Source organism: Zalophus californianus, chromosome 5 (assembly GCF_009762305.2).
Source record: "Zalophus californianus isolate mZalCal1 chromosome 5, mZalCal1.pri.v2, whole genome shotgun sequence".
Lineage (NCBI taxonomy): Eukaryota > Metazoa > Chordata > Mammalia > Carnivora > Otariidae > Zalophus > Zalophus californianus.
Genome location: NC_045599.1, coordinates 87017692 through 87037529, shown reverse-complemented (window position 1 = coordinate 87037529; position 19838 = coordinate 87017692). Strand labels below are relative to the sequence as shown.

Here is a 19838-nt window from a genome sequence, read left to right as displayed (position 1 = left end):
ACCTTTATCCAAACTCACACTGTACCAAAAAATTCTCAAAATGGATCACATGTATAAATATAAAACCTAGAATTCTAAAATTTGACCAAAAAAATGGAAGATTTTGTGACCTTCAGTTAGGCAATGATTTCTTATATACAAAACAAAAGCACAATGAAAGAACAAATAAATAAACTGGACTTAATCTAAATTAAGAATGTCTGCTCTTTGAAAGCCATGATAGGGAGAAAATTTTTACAAATCACATATCTGATAAAGCACTTGTATCTAAAATTACAAAGAAACTCAAAACCCAACAATAAAAAATAACGGATTTAAAAAATGAACCAAAGGGGCGCCTGGGTGGCTCAGTCGTTGATCGTCTGCCTTCGGCTCAGGTCATGATCCCAGGGTCCTGGGATTGAGCCCCACATTGGGCTCCCTGCTCGGCAGGAAGCCTGCTTGCTTCTCCCTCTCCACTCCCCCTGCTTGTGTTCCCTTTGGCTGTCTCTCTCTCTGTGTCAAATAAATAAATAAAATCTTTATAAATAAATAAATAAATAAATAAATATAAAAAAATGAACCAAAGATTTGAACATATACTTTACCAAAGAAAATATATTGATGGCAAAAAGCAGAGAGAAAGATACTCAACATCATTAGTCATTAGGGAAATGAAACTAAAACCACCATGAGATACAACTCCACACTTACTGGAATGCCTTAAAGAAAAGGGAGAGAGAGAGAATCGTGGACTGGCAAGGATGTAGAACAACACTCAATACACTTTGGAGGGAATGCAAAATGGTACAACCACTTTGGAAAACAGCTTGGCAGTTTCTTATAAAATTAAGAATAACATACAGGGGGGCGGAGCAAGATGGCAGAGGAGTAGGAGACCTGGATTTCATCTGGTCTCAGGAATTCAGCTGGATAGGGATCAAACCGTTCTGAACACCTACGAACTCAACAGGAGATCAAAGAAAAGAATAGCAACAACTCTCTGAACAGAAAAGCGACCACTTACTGGAAGGTAGGACGTGCGAAGAAGTGAATCCCAGGCGATATTGGGGAGGATAGAGAGTGGGGGAGGGGGCCTCCGTTGGCCGCTTCTGGCAAGTGATAGAGCCGCGGAGCACAATATTGGAACTTTGAGAAGTCGGCTCCGCTGAGGGACATCGCTGCAGTGGCTAAGCTGGGGGTGGAACCCTCGTGGGACAGTGTGGTCTCAGGACCCTCGGGGTCACAGAAAGACCAGGGGTGCCTGAGTGTGGCAGAGCTCCCAGGTATCAGAGCAGGGAAGCTGGCTGCAGAGACGGAGCCGAGGAGTGAGCTCTCAGCTCAGGGTTGCCATAAACTGTGATCCGCGGCCCAGTCGGGCCACTGCTCCTCCAGCAGGGACCCAACAAGCTGCAGATCCGGGGAGATTCTCCTTCCTCCCCCAGAAGGAGCGGCGCGGGAGCGCACGGCAGGGATCTGCTGGGTTTGGAGACTCCACACCAAGTCGGGTGCCAGAGATAGAAACGCTCGGTCACAGGCCAGTGAGCATGGAGTGCGGCCGGAGACCTGAGAGATGGGAGTGACTGACTGCTTTTCTCTGGGGGCGCACTGAGGAGTGGGGCCCCAAGTTCTCATCTCCTCAGGCAGAGATTGGGAGGCCACCATTTTCACTCTCATCCTCCAAAGCTGTACTGAGAACTTGCAGGGAACAAAAGCTCCCGAGAGCAAACCCGAGCAGATTGCTTAGCCCCGACTCAGAAAGGAGGGACAATTCCGCCTCCGGCAAAGACATTTGGGAACCACGACAACAGGTCCCTCCCCCAGAAGATCAGCAGGAACAGCCAGCCAAGACCAAGTTTACCGATCAAGGAGAACGGGAGAACTCCAGCACTAGGGGAATACCGCACATAGAATTCATGGCTTTTTTTTACCATGATTCATTAGTTTTTCAAAGTTAATTTTAACTGGGTTTTTTTTGAATTTTTCTTTTTCCCTTTTTCAACCAACATCTTATCAATCTCTTTTTGAAAAAAAAAAAATTTTATTTTTCACTTTTAGAGTCATATTGTATCCCTTCATAGTAGATACCCTTATTTTTGGCATATGGATATAAGTTGTTCTCTCTTTAAAATTTTGAGATACAGTTTCTTCTAACAGATCAAAATATACCCTAAATCACTACTGTATGGCTTTGTTCTAGTCTCCTGCCTGATCACATTCTCTCCCTTTTTTTTTTCTTTTTTTTTTAAAAAAAAATCTACTTTCTGGGTGCCTGGGTGGCTCAGTTGGTTAAGCGACTGCCTTTGGCTCAGGTCATGATCCTGGAGTCCCGGGATCGGGTCCCACATCGGGGTCCCTGCTCAGCAGGGAGTGTGTTTCTCCCTCTGACCATCTTCCCTCTCGTGCTAACTCTCATTTTCTCTCTCAAATAAATAAATAAAATCTTTAAAAAAAAATTTTCTTTCTTTTCTCAAACAACTTATCTTATAAATTCCTTTTAAAAAATCTTTTATAATTTTCATCTTTACAGTCATCTTCCATCCCTTCATTGTATCAACCCTTATTTTGTACATATATAAGTCTTTCTTTCTTTAAAATTTTAGGAGGCACTTTTCTTCTAACAGACCAAAATACACCCAAAATCTAGGGTGTGGCACTGATCTTTGCACTAGCCTGATCATATTTGATCATACTGGTTTTTTTTGTTTTGTTCTGTTTTTGTTTGTTTTTATCTTTTCCTTTTTCTTTTTTTTCTTTCTTTTTTCTTTCTTTCCCTTTCTTTTCCCCTGGTTTCAGGTCTTTTCTGATTTGTTTAGAGTATATTTGCTGGGGACGTTGTTAACCTGTTAACATTTTGTTCTCTCATTCATCTATTCTCCTCTGGACAAAATGACAAGATGAAAAAAAATTACCTCAGCAAAAAGAACAAGAGGTAGTACCATCTGCCAGGGACCTACTCAATAAGGACATTAGTACGAAGTCGGACCTATAGTTCAGAATCATGATTTTAAAGATACTAGCTGGGCTTGAAAAAAGCATGGACGTTATTAGAGAAACCCTTCCTGGAGAAATAAAAGAACTAAAATCTAACCAAATCGAAATCAAAACGGCTATTAATGAAGTGCAATCAAAAATGGGGGCACTAACTGCTAGGATAAATGAGGCAGAAGAGAGAATCAGCGATATAGAAGACCAAATGATGGAAAATAAAGAGGCTGAGAAAAAGAGAGATAAACAACTACAGGATCACGAGGGCAGAATTCAAGAGATAAGCGATACCATAAGACGAAACAACATTAGAATAATTGGGATCCCAGAAGAAGAAAGAGAGAGAGGGGCAGAAGGTATATTGGCACAAATTATAGCAGAGAACTTCCTTAATGTGGGGAAGGAAACAGGCATCAAAATCCAGGAGGCACAGAGAACCCCTCTCAAAATCAATAAAAATAGGTCAACACCCCGACATCTAATAGTAAAACTTATGAGTCTCAGAGACAAAGAGAAAATCTTGAAAGCAGCTCAGGAGAAGAGATAAGTAACCTATAATGGTAGAAACATTAGATTGGCAACAGACCTATCCACAGAGACCTGGAAGGCCAGAAAGGACTGGCATGATATCTTCAGAGCACTAAACGAGAAAAATATGCAGCCAAAAATACTATATCCAGCTAGGCTGTCATTGAAAATTGAAGGAGAGATAAAAAGCTTCCAGGACAAACAAAAACTAAAGGAATTTGCAAACACAAAACCAGCCCTCCAAGAAATATTGAAAGGGGTCCTCTAAGCAAAGAGACAGCCTAAAAGCAGCACAGACCAGAAAGGAACACAGACAATATACAGTAACAGTCACCTTACAGGCAATACAATGGCACTAAATTCATATCTTTCAATATTTACCCTGAACGGAAATGGGCTACATGCCCTAATCAAAAGACACAGGCTATCAGAATGGATTAAAAAACAAGACCCATCAATATGCTGTCTGCAAGAGACTCATTTTAGACCCAAAGACACCCCCACATTGAAAGTGAGGGGGTGGAAAACCATTGACCATGTTAATGGACACCAAAAGAAAGCTGGGGTGGCAATCCTTATATCAGACAAATTAGATTTTAAAACAAAGACTGTAATAAGAGATGAGGAAGGACACTATATCCTACTTAAAGGGTCTATCCAACAAGAAGATCTAACAATTGTAAATATCTATGCCCCTAACATGGGAGCAGCCAATTATATAAGGCAATTAATAACAAAAGCAAAGAAACACATACACAACAATACAATAATGGTCGGGGACTTTAACACCCCCCTGACTGAAATGGACAGATCATCTAAGCAAAAGATCAACAAGGAAATAAAGACTTTAAATGACACACTGGACCAAATGGACTTCACAGACACATTCAGAACATTCCATCCCAAAGCAACGGAATAAACATTCTTCTCTAGTGCCCATGGAACATTCTCCAGAATAGATCACATCCTAGGTCACAAATCAGGTCTGAACTGGTACAAAAGATTGGGATTATTCCCTGCATATTTTCAGACCAGAGTGCTTTGAAACTAGAACTCAATCACAAGAGGAAAGTTGGAAAGAACTCAAATACATGGAGGCTAAAGAGCATCCTACTAAAGAATGAATGGGTCAACCAGGAAATTAAAGAAGAATTAAAAAAATTCATGGAAACCAATGAAAATGAAAACACAACTGTTCAAAATCTTTGGGATACAGCAAAGGCAGTCCTGAGAGGAAAGTATATAGCAATACAAGCCTTTCTCAAGAAACAAGAAAGGTCTCAAATACACAACCTAACCCTACACCTAAAGGAACTGGAGAAAGAACAGCAAATAAAGCCTAAACCCAGCAGGAGAAGAGAAATAATAAAGATCAGAGCAGAAATCAATGAACTAGAAACCAAAAGAACAGTAGAACAGATCAACAAAACTAGGAGCTGGTTCTTTGAAAGAATTAACAAGATTGATAAACCCCTGGCCAGACTTATCAAAAAGAAAAGAGAAATGACCCAAATCAACAAAATCATGAATGAAAGAGGAGAGTTCACAACCAACACCAAAGAAATACAAACAATTATAAGAACATATTATGAGCAACTCTATGCCAGCAAATTAGATAACCTGGAAGAAATGGGTGCATTCCTAGAGATGTATCAACTACCAAAATTGAACCAGGAAGAAATAGAAAACCTGAACAGACCTATAACCACTAAGGAAATTGAAGCAGTCATCAAAAATCTCCCAACAAACAAAAGCCCAGGGCCAGATGGCTTCCCAGGGGAATTCTACCAAACATTTAAAGAAGAATTAACACCTATTCTCCTGAAACTGTTCCAAAAAATAGAAATGGAAGGAAAACTTCCAAACTCATTTTATGAGGCCACCATTACCTTGATCCCAAAGCCAGACAAAGACCCCATCAAAAAGGAGAATTACAGACCAATATCCTTGATGAACATGGATGCAAAAATTCTCACCAAAATACTAGCCAATAGGGTCCAACGGTACATTAAAAGGATTATTCCCCATGACCAAGTGGGATTTATCCCTGGGCTGCAAGGCTGGTTCAACATCTGCAAATCAATCAACGTGATACAATACATTAACAAAAGAAAGAACAAGAATCATATGATCCTCTCAATAGATGCAGAAAAAGCATTTGACAAAGTACAGCATCCTTTCTTGATCAAAACTCTTCAGAGTATAGGGATAGAGGGTACATACCTCAATATCATAAAAGCCATCTATGAAAAACCTACAGCCAATATCATTCTCAATGGGGAAAAGCTGAGAGCTTTCCCCCTAAGGTCAGGAACGCGGCTGGGATGTCCACTATCACCACTGCTATTCAACATAGTATTAGAAGTCCTAGCCACAGCAATCAGACAACAAAAAGAAATCAAAGGCATCCACATCGGCAAAGAGGAAGTCAAACTCTCACTCTTTGCAGATGATATGATAGTGTATGTGGAAAACCCAAAAGACTCCACCCCAAAACTGCTAGAACTCATACAGGAATTCAGTAAAGTAGCAGGATATAAAATCAATGCACAGAAATCAGTGGCATTCCTATACACCAACAACAAGACAGAAGAGAGACAAATCAAGGAGTTGATCCCATTTACAATTGCACCCAAAACCATAAGATACCTAGGAATACATTTAACCAAAGAGGCAAAGGATCTGTACTCAGAAAACTATAAAACACTCATGAAAGAAATTGAAGAAGACACAAAGAAATGGAAAAACGTTCCATGCTCATGGATTGGAAGAACAAACATTGTGAAGATGTCAATGCTACCTAGAGCAATCTACACATTCAATGCCATCCCCATCAAAATACCATCCACTTTTTTCAAAGAAATGGAACAAATAATCCTAAAATTTGTATGGAACCAGAAGAGACCCCGAATAGCCAGAGGAGTGTTAAAAAAGAAAAGCAAAGCTGGTGGCATCACAATTCCGGACTTCCAGCTCTATTACAAAGCTGTCATCATCAAGACAGTATGGTACTGGCACAAAAACAGACACATAGATCAATGGAACAGAATCGAGAGCCCAGAAATGGACCCTCAACTCTATGGTCAACTCATCTTCGACAAAGCAGCAAAGAATGTCCAATGGAAAAAAGACAGTCTCTTCAACAAATGGTGTTGGGAAAATCGGACAGCCACATGCAGAAGAATGAAACTGGACCATTTCCTTACACCACACACAAAAATAGACTCCAAATGGTTGAAAGACCTAAATGCGAGACAGGAGTCCATCAAAATCCTAAAGGAGAACACAGGCAGCAACCTCTTCGACCTCAGCCACAGCAACTTCTTCCTAGAAACATCGCCAAAGGCAAGGGAAGCAAGGGCAAAAATGAACTATTGGGATTTCATCAAGATAAAAAGCTTTTGCACAGCAAAAGAAACAGTTCACAAAACCAAAAGACAACCGACAGAATGGGAGAAAATATTTGCAAATGACATATCAGATAAAGGGCTAGTATCCAAAATCTATAAAGAACTTATCAAACTCAACACCCAAAGAACAAATAATCCAATCAAGAAATGGGCAGAAGACACGAACAGACATTTTTCCAAAGAAGACATCCAAATGGCCAACAGACACATGAAAAAGTGCTCAACATCGCTGTGCATCAGGGAAATCCAACTCAAAACCTCAATGAGATACCACCTCACACCAATCAGAATGGCTAAAATTAACAAGTCAGGAAACAACAGATGTTGGTGGGGATGCAGAGAAAGGGGAACACTCCTACACTGTTGGTGGGAATGCAAGCTGGTGTAACCACTCTGGAAAACAGTGTGGAGGTTCCTCAGACAGTTGAAAATAGAGCTACCATACAATCCAGCAATTGCACTACTGGGTATTTACCACAAAGATACAAATGTAGGGATCCGAAGGGGTACGTGCACCCCAATGTTTATAGCAGCAATGTCCACAATAGCTAAACTGTGGAAAGAGCCACGATGTCCATCGACAGATGAATGGATAAAGAAGAGGTGGTATATATACACAATGGAATATTATGCAGCCATCAAAAGGAATGAGATCTTGCCATTTGCAACGACATGGATGGAACTGGAGGGTGTTATGCTGAGTGAAATAAGTAAATCAGAGAAAGACATGTTTCATATGACCTCACTGATATGAGGAATTCTTAATCTCAGGAAACAAACTGAGGGTTGCTGCAGTGGTGGAGGGGTGGGAGGGATGGGGTGGCTGGGCGATAGACATTGGGGAGGGTATGTGCTATGGCGAGTGCTGTGAATTGTGCAAGACTGTTGAATCACAGATCTGTACCTCTGAAACAAATAATGCAATATATGTTAAGAAAAAAAAAAAGAAGAAGAAAATAGCAGGAGGGGAAGAATGAAGGGGGAGAAATCGGAGGGGGTATGAACCATGAGAGACTATGGACTCTGAATAACAAACTGAGGGTTCTAGAGGGGAGAGGGGTGGGGGGATGGGTTAGCCTGGTGATGGGTATTAAAGGGGGCACGTTCTGCGTGGAGCATTGGGTGTTATGCACAAACAATGAATCATGGAACACTAAATCCAAAACTAATGATGTAATGTATGGTGATTAACATAACAATAAAAAAATTAAAAAAAAAGAACTGTAAAATATTTAAAGGTAGAAAACAATGTATTATTATATCTGGAAAAAAAAAAGAATAGCATACAATCAATCGATCTCACTCTTAGGTATTTGCCTAAGGTATGGGCTATGTTCATGACCCAGCAATTGCACTACTAGGTATTTACCCCAAAGATACAGAAGTAGCGAAAAGAAGGGGCACATGCACCCCAATGTTGATAGCGGCAATGTCCACAATAGTCAAACTGTGGAAGGAGCTGAGATGCCCTTCAACAGATGAATGGATAAAGAAGATGTGGTCCATATATACAATGGAATATTATTCAGCCATCCGAAAGAATGAATACCCACCATTTGCATGGACATGGATGGAACTGGAGGGGATTATGCTAAGTGAAATAAGTCAAGCAGAGAAAGACAATTATCATACGGTTTCACTCATATGTGGAACATACGGAATAGCACGGAGGACCACAGGGGAAGGGAGGGAAAACTGAATGGGGAGAAATCAGAGAGGGAGACAAACAATGAGAGACTCTGGGCTCCAGGAACCAAACTGAGGGCTATAGAAGGGAGTGGGTGGGGGGATGGGGTAACCGGGTGATGGGTATTAAGGAGGGTATGTCTTGTGATGAGCACCGGGTGTTATAATCAACTAATGAATTGTTGAACACTACATCAAAAACTACTGATGTACTATATGCTGGCTAACAGAACATAATAAAAAAAAAAAGAAAGAAAGCTATGTTCACTCACAAACTTGAAAAACAAATCTTTACAGCAGTTTCTTAGTAATCATCAAACACTGCAAACAACTCCAACATCCCTCAACTGAGAAATGAATTAACAATCTGTGACACATCCATATAGGGGAACACTACCCAAAAATAAAAAGGAATGAACTAGGGTACACACAACAACTTGGATGGTTCTCTAATATCCCAAGTTCAAAAGACTGTGTTACTCCATTTTTAGAATATTCTTGCAAATACAAGATTATAGGGACAGAAAATAGATCAGTGCTTAGGGATGAGGGAGGGATTGAATACAAATGAGTATGGGAGAATTTTTTGGCATGACGAAACTTGTACATTTTGCTTGTGGTGGTGTTTACACAATAATATACATTTGTTAAAATAGGTAGAAATATATAATAAAATTTGCTGTATGTAATTATACCTTGATAAAAATACAGTGAAAAACCTTTCCAAGAAAACCATATTGTTCAAAGGTAGGATTAAAAAAAATTACCAAAATGTAGCCTGTAACATTCAACTTAGTGTATTTTTATTTAATGATAACTGATGACATTTAAAAAATAAAAAAAGGAAAAGAAGAAAAGAAATACAAGGGATTCGCAAACACTGAAGAAAACTAAAGATCTAATTTCCACTTTTATAACAATTGAAAAATTAATAAACTCAAAAATTCATGTAAAAGAAATACATTAAATATCCTCTATTCCTTAATTTCCTTATCACATTAAATTACCTATCAAAAATTTCAGGATATACATAATTGTCTTAGCAAAAGCCTTCCAAAAATTTTTAACAAAATACATTCTTGGAATGGCTGGGTGGCTCAGCCAGTTAAGCGTCTGCCTTCGGCTCAGGTCATGATCCCGGGGTCCTGGGATCGAGCCCTGCATCGGGCTCTCTGCTCAGCCAGGAGCCTACTTCTCCTCTCCCTCTGCCTGCTGCTCTGCCTACTTGTGCTCTCTCTCTTTCTCTAGCAAATAAATAGATAAAATCTTAAACACACACACACACACACACACACACACACACACACACACACACACACACACACACACACACACACCCCAAAATACATTCTTAACTGATCAACCTCAGGATAACGTTATGCTAGAAATAACTTAAATTTTTAAAAAAAATTTTTTATATTTTTGTATTTGAGGAATCCATTAAGAGAGTCCAATTTTATTTTGCTAAGTAATGGATTTGTTAATATGAACAGATCTTTTAATTTTTTCCACTTTTATTGAGTTATAAATGACATGTAACATTGTATAAATTTAAGGCATACAATGTAAAGATTTGATATATGTACATATTGCAAAATAATTACTACAGTAAGATTAGTTAACACATCCATCACCTCACATAGTTACAATTTTAGGAATAACTTTTTAGAGGATGAAAAGATTAAGTTAAAAGAACAAAACAGGGAACTTTCCAGAATGCTCCGTGAGACGCGGAGGAGCAGCGGCTGCCCGAGCTGCGTCCAGCAACGCGCTTCTTCCCGCTCTCCCACACCGGCCTCGGCCCTCTCACTGGCTGTAGAAAATGGTAAAAGAAACCACTTACTATGATGTTTTGGGGGTCAAACCCAATGCCACCCAAGAGGAATTGAAAAAGGCCTACAGGAAACTGGCCTTGAAGTACCATCCTGATAAGAATCCAAACGAAGGAGAGAAGTTTAAACAGATTTCTCAAGCTTAGGAAGTACTCTCTGATGCAAAGAAAAGGGAATTATATGACAAAGGAGGAGAACAGGCAATTAAAGAAGGTGGAGCTGGTGGTGGTTTTGGCTCCCCCATGGACATCTTTGATATGTTTTTTGGAGGAGGAGGAAGGATGCAGAGAGAAAGGAGAGGTAAAAATGTGCATCAGCTCTCAGTAACCTTAGAAGATTTATTTAATAGTGCAACAAGAAAACTAGCTCTGCAAAAGAACGTGATCTGCGATAAATGTGAAGGCTGAGGTGGTAAGAAAGGAGCAGTCGAATGTTGTCCTACTTGCCGAGGTACTGGAATGCAAATAAAAATACATCAGATAGGACCTGGAATGGTTCAGCAAATTCAATCTGTGTGCATGGAGTGCCAGGGGAATGGTTCAGCAAATTCAGTCTGTGTGCATGGAGTGCCAGGGCCATGGGGAACAGATCAGTCCCAAAGATAGATGTAAAAGCTGCAATGGGAGGAAGATAGTTCGAGAGAAGAAGATTCTAGAAGTTCATATTGACAAAGGCATGAAGGATGGCCAGAAGATAACATTCCATGGTGAAGGAGACCAAGAACCAGGACTGGAACCAGTCCATTGTTTTAGATCAGAAGGACCACGCTGTTTTTACTCGGCAAGAAGACCTTTTCATGTGTATGGACATACAGCTGGTTAAAGCACTGTGCGGCTTTCAAAAGCCAGTATCTACTCTTGACAACTGAACCATTCGTCATCACCTCTCAGCCAGGTCAAATTGTCAAACGTGGAGATATCAAGTGTGTGCTAAATGAAGGCATGTCAATTTATCGTAGACCATATGAGAAAGGTTGCCTAATCACCGAATTTAAGGTAAACTTTCCTGAGAATGGCTTTCTCTCTCCTGATAAACTCTCTTTGCTGGAAAAACTCCTACCTGAGAAGAAGGAAGTAGAAGGGACTGGTGAAATGGACCAGGAAGAACTGGTGGACTTTGATCCAAATCAGGAAAGATGGCGCCATTACAATGGAGAAGCCTATGTGGATGATGAACATCATCCCAGGGGTGGTGTTCAGTGTCAGACCTCTTAATGGGACCAGTGAGTAACATTGCTGGCATTTTATATGCAGTAGTGAATGAGTGAAGGACTATAATCATAGCTCACTACTTGCTATTGTTTTTGTGTTAATATTCAACTATAGTAGTGTTTTAAAAGTTAAATGAAGAATAAACTCAAGTATAAAAGCTCTGACTTTGTCCTGTATGTATGATGACTTCAGTGTGCAAGATAAAGTTAATACTTGTAAAAACTACTTCAAAAAAAAAAATATCCCCTAGCATTTGTTAGGCCATGCCTTGTAATTAATTTCAGCTCTATGTATATGAAACAGCTCAGACTGAAATGCTAGGTGTTTGTATTGACTTCAGTGTATGACCCTTAGTTGTTAAGCTATGAAGTTAAAATTTGTATTTAATTGGCAATCAGACAAAGAATTTGTAGAGAAGTGTTTTGGTCTACAGTTAAGTGGGATTCATTGTGATGCCTCTGCATTTATTGCCTCAACTGTTACTTGAAGATGGCATGCTATGTAATTTGTCCTGTGGTATCACTGATAGAAAGGATACCTCTCTAAAGAAGGGGTTTATCATATGCTGCTGCTTGAGGGCTTGCACTTGTAGAACTGCATTCCCTTCTGCTGTGCCATCTTTAAAAAAAAAAAAATATATATATATATATATATATATATATATCAGTCCTGGTTACACTTTTCTTTTAAGCTTCAGAGTAGTGACTTTGGGAGCAGGGTACTTTAGAGTGAAGAGACATTTACGTGGAGAAGTTAATTTGCATGTATGAGATAGGAAGGTGTTTTTTAGGTGTGTTATGGGGTTACTTTAAACAATTTAACTTATGCTCTGAAGTAACTGTAATTTAATGTTGATAGTATAGCAAATTATGATGAATAGCTTTAATTGTATGTTTAAAAATCATGTTCACAAGCTTAAATCTGGGTATCAGCATTAAGCAAATGAAATGTATGAATGTCTCCTTAATATACTAATTACAAAGCAAAAAAAAAAGAACAAAACAGCTGAAATAAATTTACATGAAAATAACATTTCAGTAATTTCTCTAAAATATAACCAATTTTCTGTGCTGAAATTAAATGATTAGCTTAAAGAAACCATGTTCAGAGGGCACGTACTGCATGGAGCACTGGGTGTTATATGTAAACAATGAATCATGGAACACTATATCAAAAACTAATGATGTAATGTATGGTGATGAACATAACAATGAAAAAATAAAAAATAAAAATAAAAGTGTATGTTTAAAACTAAAAAAAGAAACCATGTTCAGTATGTTTATATAAAAATAAAAATTATTTTACACATTAATGGTAAATTTTTAATACACAAAGAACATTTGTTATAATGCTATATCCACATTTCAAAATAGATTATATACAGAGAGAATCACCATGAAATTTCCTGAGATATAAAGAAAGCAAGGAGATTATAGTGAAGGATATTATATTCATGGAGTTATTCAACTGGAAAAAAATAAGCTTCACTTACATCTATTCATTTACAATATATTCTTCAACAAAAAAGGCCAAGAAATAAATTATTCTAGTTAGAATTTTTTCTGCTATGATTTTGTTAAGAAAGAAAGTCAATATCCTTTTGGAGTCTGAGCTTGATTTCCACTTTCACATTGGTTTTCTTTAACAGAATTTTTAGAAAAGGTTTATTATTTTTTTGAGAGACAGAGAATGCCTGAGCATGAGTGGGGGGTGGCGGAAAGAGAAGGAGCGAAAGAATCTCCAGCAGACTCCCCACTGATCACAGAGCCCCACTTGGGCTTGATCTCATGATCCTGAAATCATTACCTCAGGCGAAATCAAGAGTCAAAGGCTTAATAGACTGAGCCACCCAGCCACCCCTAAAGACTATTTTTAAGTAATCTCCACACCCAATGTGGGGCTCAAAGTCACAACCTTGAGATCAAGAGTTGCACGCTCCACCGACTGAGCCAGTCAGGAGCCCCTTTAACAGAAATTTTGGAAAAAAAATATTTTTTAGCTCTAGCCTTGTCTAATATGGTTGGTTATTAAGAAAAAAAGTAAAGGCAAAAAGTTGAAAATGTAGACTACCATGTTTCATTGCAGGTAAAGATGAGAAAGTATTCAAACCTATAACGTGCCATAAAATCATGTACATTACATAAAATTATGTACATTATGTGTACATGATAATCATAAAGCTATGTATTTGCTATTATACAGACACACACTTTATATTATTATTATTATATACCATACACACACACATTATTGCCCCGGTAAAGCTGTTAAGCACTTGATATTGGTATCCAAGGGTGCGTCAAACTTAGGGATATAGGGAAAAGCTCCAAATACAATATTTATGTATTTGTCTGAGAACACTTCAAGTATGGAGTCCCTTGCTACTAATTTAGGAGTACTTAGTACAGAAAAGGGGGCTTTTTATCCTGTAATTCATCTTTACATGCTCCTCATATCCAGCATTTAAGGAACAACTATCAACTGGATTCACATTAATGTTTTAGGGAATTAGGATGAAATGCATGATGTTAAGACAATTTATAATCACGGGCATTCTCCCAGTAAGAAGGCTAAACATCAGTGATTGGATTTCTGGGGGAGGACTTAGTGGGACATTGGTGATTTGGGAGTTGAAGCAACAGAGCTTGGCTTCCCTTGCCAGCAAACTTACAACTCGCTCTTTGAAAATGCAAGAGTATTCAGATATAGAATCTCTTAAAACATAGAAGTTTGGAGGGACTGTTGACTACTCTGTTGTCTGCCTCCAGATGTGTCTCTGTAATGATATGCTTCACAGCCATGGAAAATTATCTCTGCTAAGTGTATTAAGCCTCATAAGTTATGAAAGAGTTTCATTGTTGTTGTTGTTGTTTTTTAAATGGGAAGGGTCTTGAAATGGAACCAAAGAATCTTGTTATCTTTCTCTAACATTGAAGGTGCCTGGTTAAGGATAGAGTTATGTCAAAATATTAATCATTTTTAAACATTTCAATACATTTATTTCTTTTTTGTTTTTGCACCCAATTTTTAAATTTTTTTATTTTCAATATGTGTATGTGCTTGCAGGAAAGATCCTCCTAATGCTCATTATGGAAAGATTTAAGAACAAGGCTGTGATTTATAAGAACTGTCAATCATATGCTGAAACATAATGTGAGCAACTCTCTATGTCACTGTATTTCTTCTACATGATTGACTTGCTATTGTTTAACAAACCTATTCTTTTCATTGTTTTTTTTTTTTTTTAGATTAGATGAATTGTTAAAGAAGACTGGTTATAACTTCAAAATTGATTCTTCTTGGGGATGAAAGTAGAGGCATATTCAGGAACAGGAGCCTGAAAAAAAATCCAAGTCTCTAAATGTTTAATGTCAGCACACATTTTGCCCCATTCCAGTGAGTTTTTCATTGTTTCATTCTCCCTCCCTGTCAGCTGCAACTCCTCAGTCCTCTTCAAGACTTAAAGTGTTTTAAGATGTTCTTTGGTCACCAAAGACAAAAATCAAATCTAAACCTTAAACCAACAAGGAACAGGAAAAACTGCTGAAATGATTTAATTACTGATTTGGCATTTTCAATCTACAACTTGAAGAACGGCTAACCTTTAGAATTTAGAAAGTTGTTATTAGACCTGGAGGTTTTCCAAGTCAGTTAAATTTTACAGTCCTAAAGTAAATCTCAAAAATTTCAGGCCAAGGAATGACAGTAAAGCCCTGATTTTAAGAGGTGCTCAAGGCCCAAAGTTTTAATAAGGTTGGGTTCAGAATTTCAGTCTATCCATAACGACACTCACTCTTCCTGCTTGCTGAATCCTGCAGAGGGCAAGGGCAAGCACTCCACCTCAGTCATCAGGGTCATAACCCAGCTTCCTATGTGGGGCCTTATGTGGACTTTTGTAACTCTCCCTGACAGAGTTTCATTTGTTGTTTCACCCTGATTTCAGCTTGCTCTATACCCACTCTTTTGTGTCTAATTCCTGACCGATATACTCCCTTCTTCAAAATCTACACTGGCAAGTGCTTAATTCTTCAAACCATGAACCGTTATACCCTCTACTTGGTGAGCCTCCAGTTTCTCACAGCCCTGCTCCCCTAGTTAACAATTTCTTTCAGTTGCCTGATAGCACCTAGCTGTGACTTTGTTCCTAGTCCTGGATCTCTGCAATGACTGGCTTAAATATGACTCCCTTTGTTTCAAAAATTTAACAAAGCCCCTGACCTAAGAGAAAATAAGAGCTCAAGAAGCTTTGGAATCCAAATGCTGAATTTTAGTACAATAAAGCAAACAAAAAACAGCTTCAAATTATCAGGTTGCCTTATATATTTGTTCTCAGTCAGAAAGTAATGTAACAGTAAATACTGTGGACATAAAGGGTCTTAACACTCTTATCAGTCCTTCCCTTTGTTTGCTTTAAAATATTTACTGCCTCATATGTTAGCCATTAGGATCAATTAACCACATGCCTTATGAAGACTTTATTTTTCTTTTCTCTGAATTTCCAGTCCACCATTTCATGCCACCATACATTCTGAGGACAACTACGGCTCTTTTTTTCACCTTTCTCCTCCATTCCCAGACCCATCCCCTTCTATTCCATATCATCTACTATAATGTATCTGCTGTATCTATATGTTTCCATCTAACCCAACCTTCGTACCTTCACTTAAGCTTAATAATATCAACATGCAATAAGTACTATTGTTTTTGTATACTATTGGTCATATGTATTTTTTCCAGTTTATTGAAATATAATTAGCATATAACATTGTGTAACTTTAAGGTGTACAATGTGTTGATCTGATACACTTACCTATTGTGAAATGATTACCACACTAGGGTTAGTTTAACACTTCCATCACCTCACATAATTACTATTTCTCTTCTGTGGTGAGAATATTTAAGATTTACTCTCTTTGCAACTTTCAAGCATATAATATTGTTAAATATAATCACCATGCAGTACATTAGGTCCTCAGAATTCACTCATCTTCTAACTGGAAGGTTGTACCCTTTGGCCAATATCTCTCCATTTCTCCCATGCTCCAGCCTCTGGCAACCACCATTCTACTCTGTTCTAAAAGTTGAGCTTTTTTAGATTCCACTTATCAGTGATATATACAGTATGTATCTTTCTCTGACTTATTTCACTTCGCATAATGCCCATAAGATCCATCTATGTTGTTGCAAATGGCAGGATGTCCTTCTTTCTCATGGCTAAATAAATAAGTAAATAAACATCTTCTTTATCCATTCATCTGTTGATGAGCACTTAGGTTATTTCCATATCTTGGCAATTGTGAATAATGCCATAGTGAACATGGGAGTGCAGATTATCTCTTCAAGATCCTGATTTTGTTCCCTGTGTATATACACCTAGAAGTGGGATTGCTAGACCATATGGTGATTCTACTTTTAACTTTTCAAGGAAACTCATACTGTTTTCCACAGTTGCTACACCAATTTACATTCCCACCAACAGTGCACGAGGGTTCCTCTTCCTCCACATCCTTGCCAACACTTATCTTTTACCTTCCTGATGATAGCAATTCTAACAGGTGTGAGATGATGTCACATTGTGGTTTTGATTTGCATTTCCTGGATGATTAGTGATGTTGAGCATTTTTTCATATACCTGTTAGCCACCTGGATGTCTTCTTTGGAAAGATGTCTATTCATTGTTCATTTTTAAATTGGATTCTTTGCTTTTGCCTTTTAATCCAAGTAGTTAGTTCATTTATAATAAATGTTATTAATTATATGGATGGGTTTAAGTCATTCATATTGCTGTTTGTTTCATTTGTTCTTTGTTATTTTTTTCTATACCTTCCCTTTTTCTTTTGGATTTAGTATTTTAGTATTTCCAGTATTATATTTTGTACTTCTCTTGGCCTTTAGGGTATACCTCATTGTTTTGTTTTGTTTTTTAATGGTTGCTCTCAGGATTCCCGTATATAATTATCCTTAACTTATGGTCTGCTCATAAGTCTGCTTAATACTATAAAATATAAAAATCTCAACACAATAACTCCATTTACCACCTTCCCTTCCTTCTCTATCCTTTGGGCTACTGCTGTGATACATTTTATTTCTACAGTGATTTTACTTCGCTTCAAATGGTTAGCTGTTTTAAAAGATATTAAAGAGAAGAATGAAAAGGAGTCTTTTACACCTACATTCTCCTATTTCCAATGGTCTTCACTTCTTCCTAAAAATCTGAATTTCCATCTGGCATTATTTTCCTTGAGTAAGCCCGAAGAACTTTCTTCAGCATTACTTGTGGTTTGTGTGCGCTGACAATAGATTTGCACAGCGTTCATTTATTTTAAAGTGTATTTATTTTACTGTCATTTTTGAGAAATTTTTTTTTCACTAGATGTAGAATTCTGGGCTGACAGATTTTGTTTTGTTTTAGGACTTTAAAAGTGTTCCACTATTTTTTTTTAAGATTTTATTTATTTTGAGGGAGAGGGAGAGAAAGAGTACATGCAAGAGCGGGGAGGGGCAGAGGCGGAGGGAGAGAATCTCAAGCAGACTCCACGCTGAGCACAGAGCCCGGTGCAGGGCTCGGATCTCAGGACTCTGAGATCAGGACCTGAGCTGAAATCAAGAGTCAGACACTTAACCGACTGAGCCACTCAGGCGCCCCAGGCTCCACTATCTTCTAACTTCCATTTTTTTCTGATGAGGTTTTAGCCATAATTCATATCATTGTTCTCTGTATATATCATGTCAACTTTGGTTGCTTTCAAGGTTTTATCTTTACCTTTGGTTTCTGGCTTTTGGCTATGTGCCTAGGTTTTGTTTTCATTTATTATGCTTGCTGCTCGGTAAGCTTCCTGAATCTGCAATATTCTTTACCAAATTTGGAAAATGTTCACCTGTTGTTTCTCTAAACTTTTTTTTTGCCCAGTTCTTTCTCTCCTCTCCCTCTGGGACATATACTGCATGTATAGTAGCCTTCTTGATATTTTTCCACAAATTAGAGAGCTCTGTTGCTTTTTACCAATTGTTTTTCTATTCTTCAAACTGGATCATTTCAATTGATTTGTCCTCAAGTTCATTGACCCTTTCTTCTGTAGCCTCTAATCTTAAGACTATGAATTTTTAATTTGATATAATGACTTTTCAATTCTAAAATTTCCATTAGGCTCTATTTTATAGTTTCCATTTCTGTGCTAAGATGATCTGTATGCTTACTCATTATACACTTATTTTATTTCATGTTCCTAAATGTTTGTACCACAGTTGTTTTATACTCCTCATCTGCTTATTCCAACATATGGGTCATCTCCAAAGTCTGTGTTATTGATTGCTTTTTCCCTCTTGATTACAAATCCATATTCCTACTTCTTTAAATGTCTAGTGTTTTTTTTTTATTATTCCGTGATAGACATTTTTAAATGATAACACAGAGAGTTTGGATTATATTATCTTCTTTTTCTAAGATTTATTTATTTATTTATTTGAGAGAGAGAGAGAGAGAGAGAGAGAGAGAGAGAGAGAATACGTGAATGGGGGCAGGGGCAGAGGGAGAGGGAAAGAGAGAATCTCAAGCAGATTCTGCGCCAAGCATGGAGCCCAATATGGGGCTCTATCTCATGACCCAAAGATCATGACCTGAGCCAAAATCAAGAGTTGAATGCTTAACCAACTGAACCATTCAGGTGACCCTATATTATCTTCTTTTTAAGAAGAGTTGCCTTTTTCAGTGATAGGCAGTTGAACTGTGGACAAATCTTTTTGATCCTGTCCAGTTTGGTTTTATTTGTTGTCAGAGCAAATCCATTTGATTTTTGTTCTTGGTCCAGTGTCGTGGTCCTTGCTCTAGGGGTGTGGCCTATATCCCAAGGTGTCACCTTGTTGAGATTTCAAGCAAATATCTGACGTGCTCAGTGAAGTCTCTCCATGTTGGCTTGGCCAGAGATCCAATGTCTTCTAACAGTACATGCCTATCTTTCCTCTGACAGCTCTGTTGCTCCTGCTTACTCTCACTATTATGAGACTAAGGAACCAAAGTCCCATATAGCCCACTGTTTAGTGCCTAAAAACAACTGTGCCATGCATTATGTCCAGGTAATTTACGGAAGTGTAAGTGTAGTTCCTCTTACTCTATCATTGCCAGAGCAGAACTCCTCCCTCACAGTCTTAATTTTTACCTATTTATCAAGTTGAATCAGACATTGTTGCAAAAAAGAAAAACAATA

General features: G+C 38.1%; 1 protein-coding gene and 1 pseudogene across 2 annotated transcripts in view; one reads left to right on the top strand and one right to left on the bottom strand.

Annotated features, from left to right (window-relative positions):
• The window catches only part of CAMK4 (calcium/calmodulin dependent protein kinase IV), a 310888-nt gene that overhangs the window by 113753 nt on the left and 177297 nt on the right, over window positions 1-19838 (bottom strand). The gene's annotated exons all lie outside the window — the stretch shown is intronic.
• LOC113929738 lies at window positions 10414-11637 on the top strand (annotated as a pseudogene).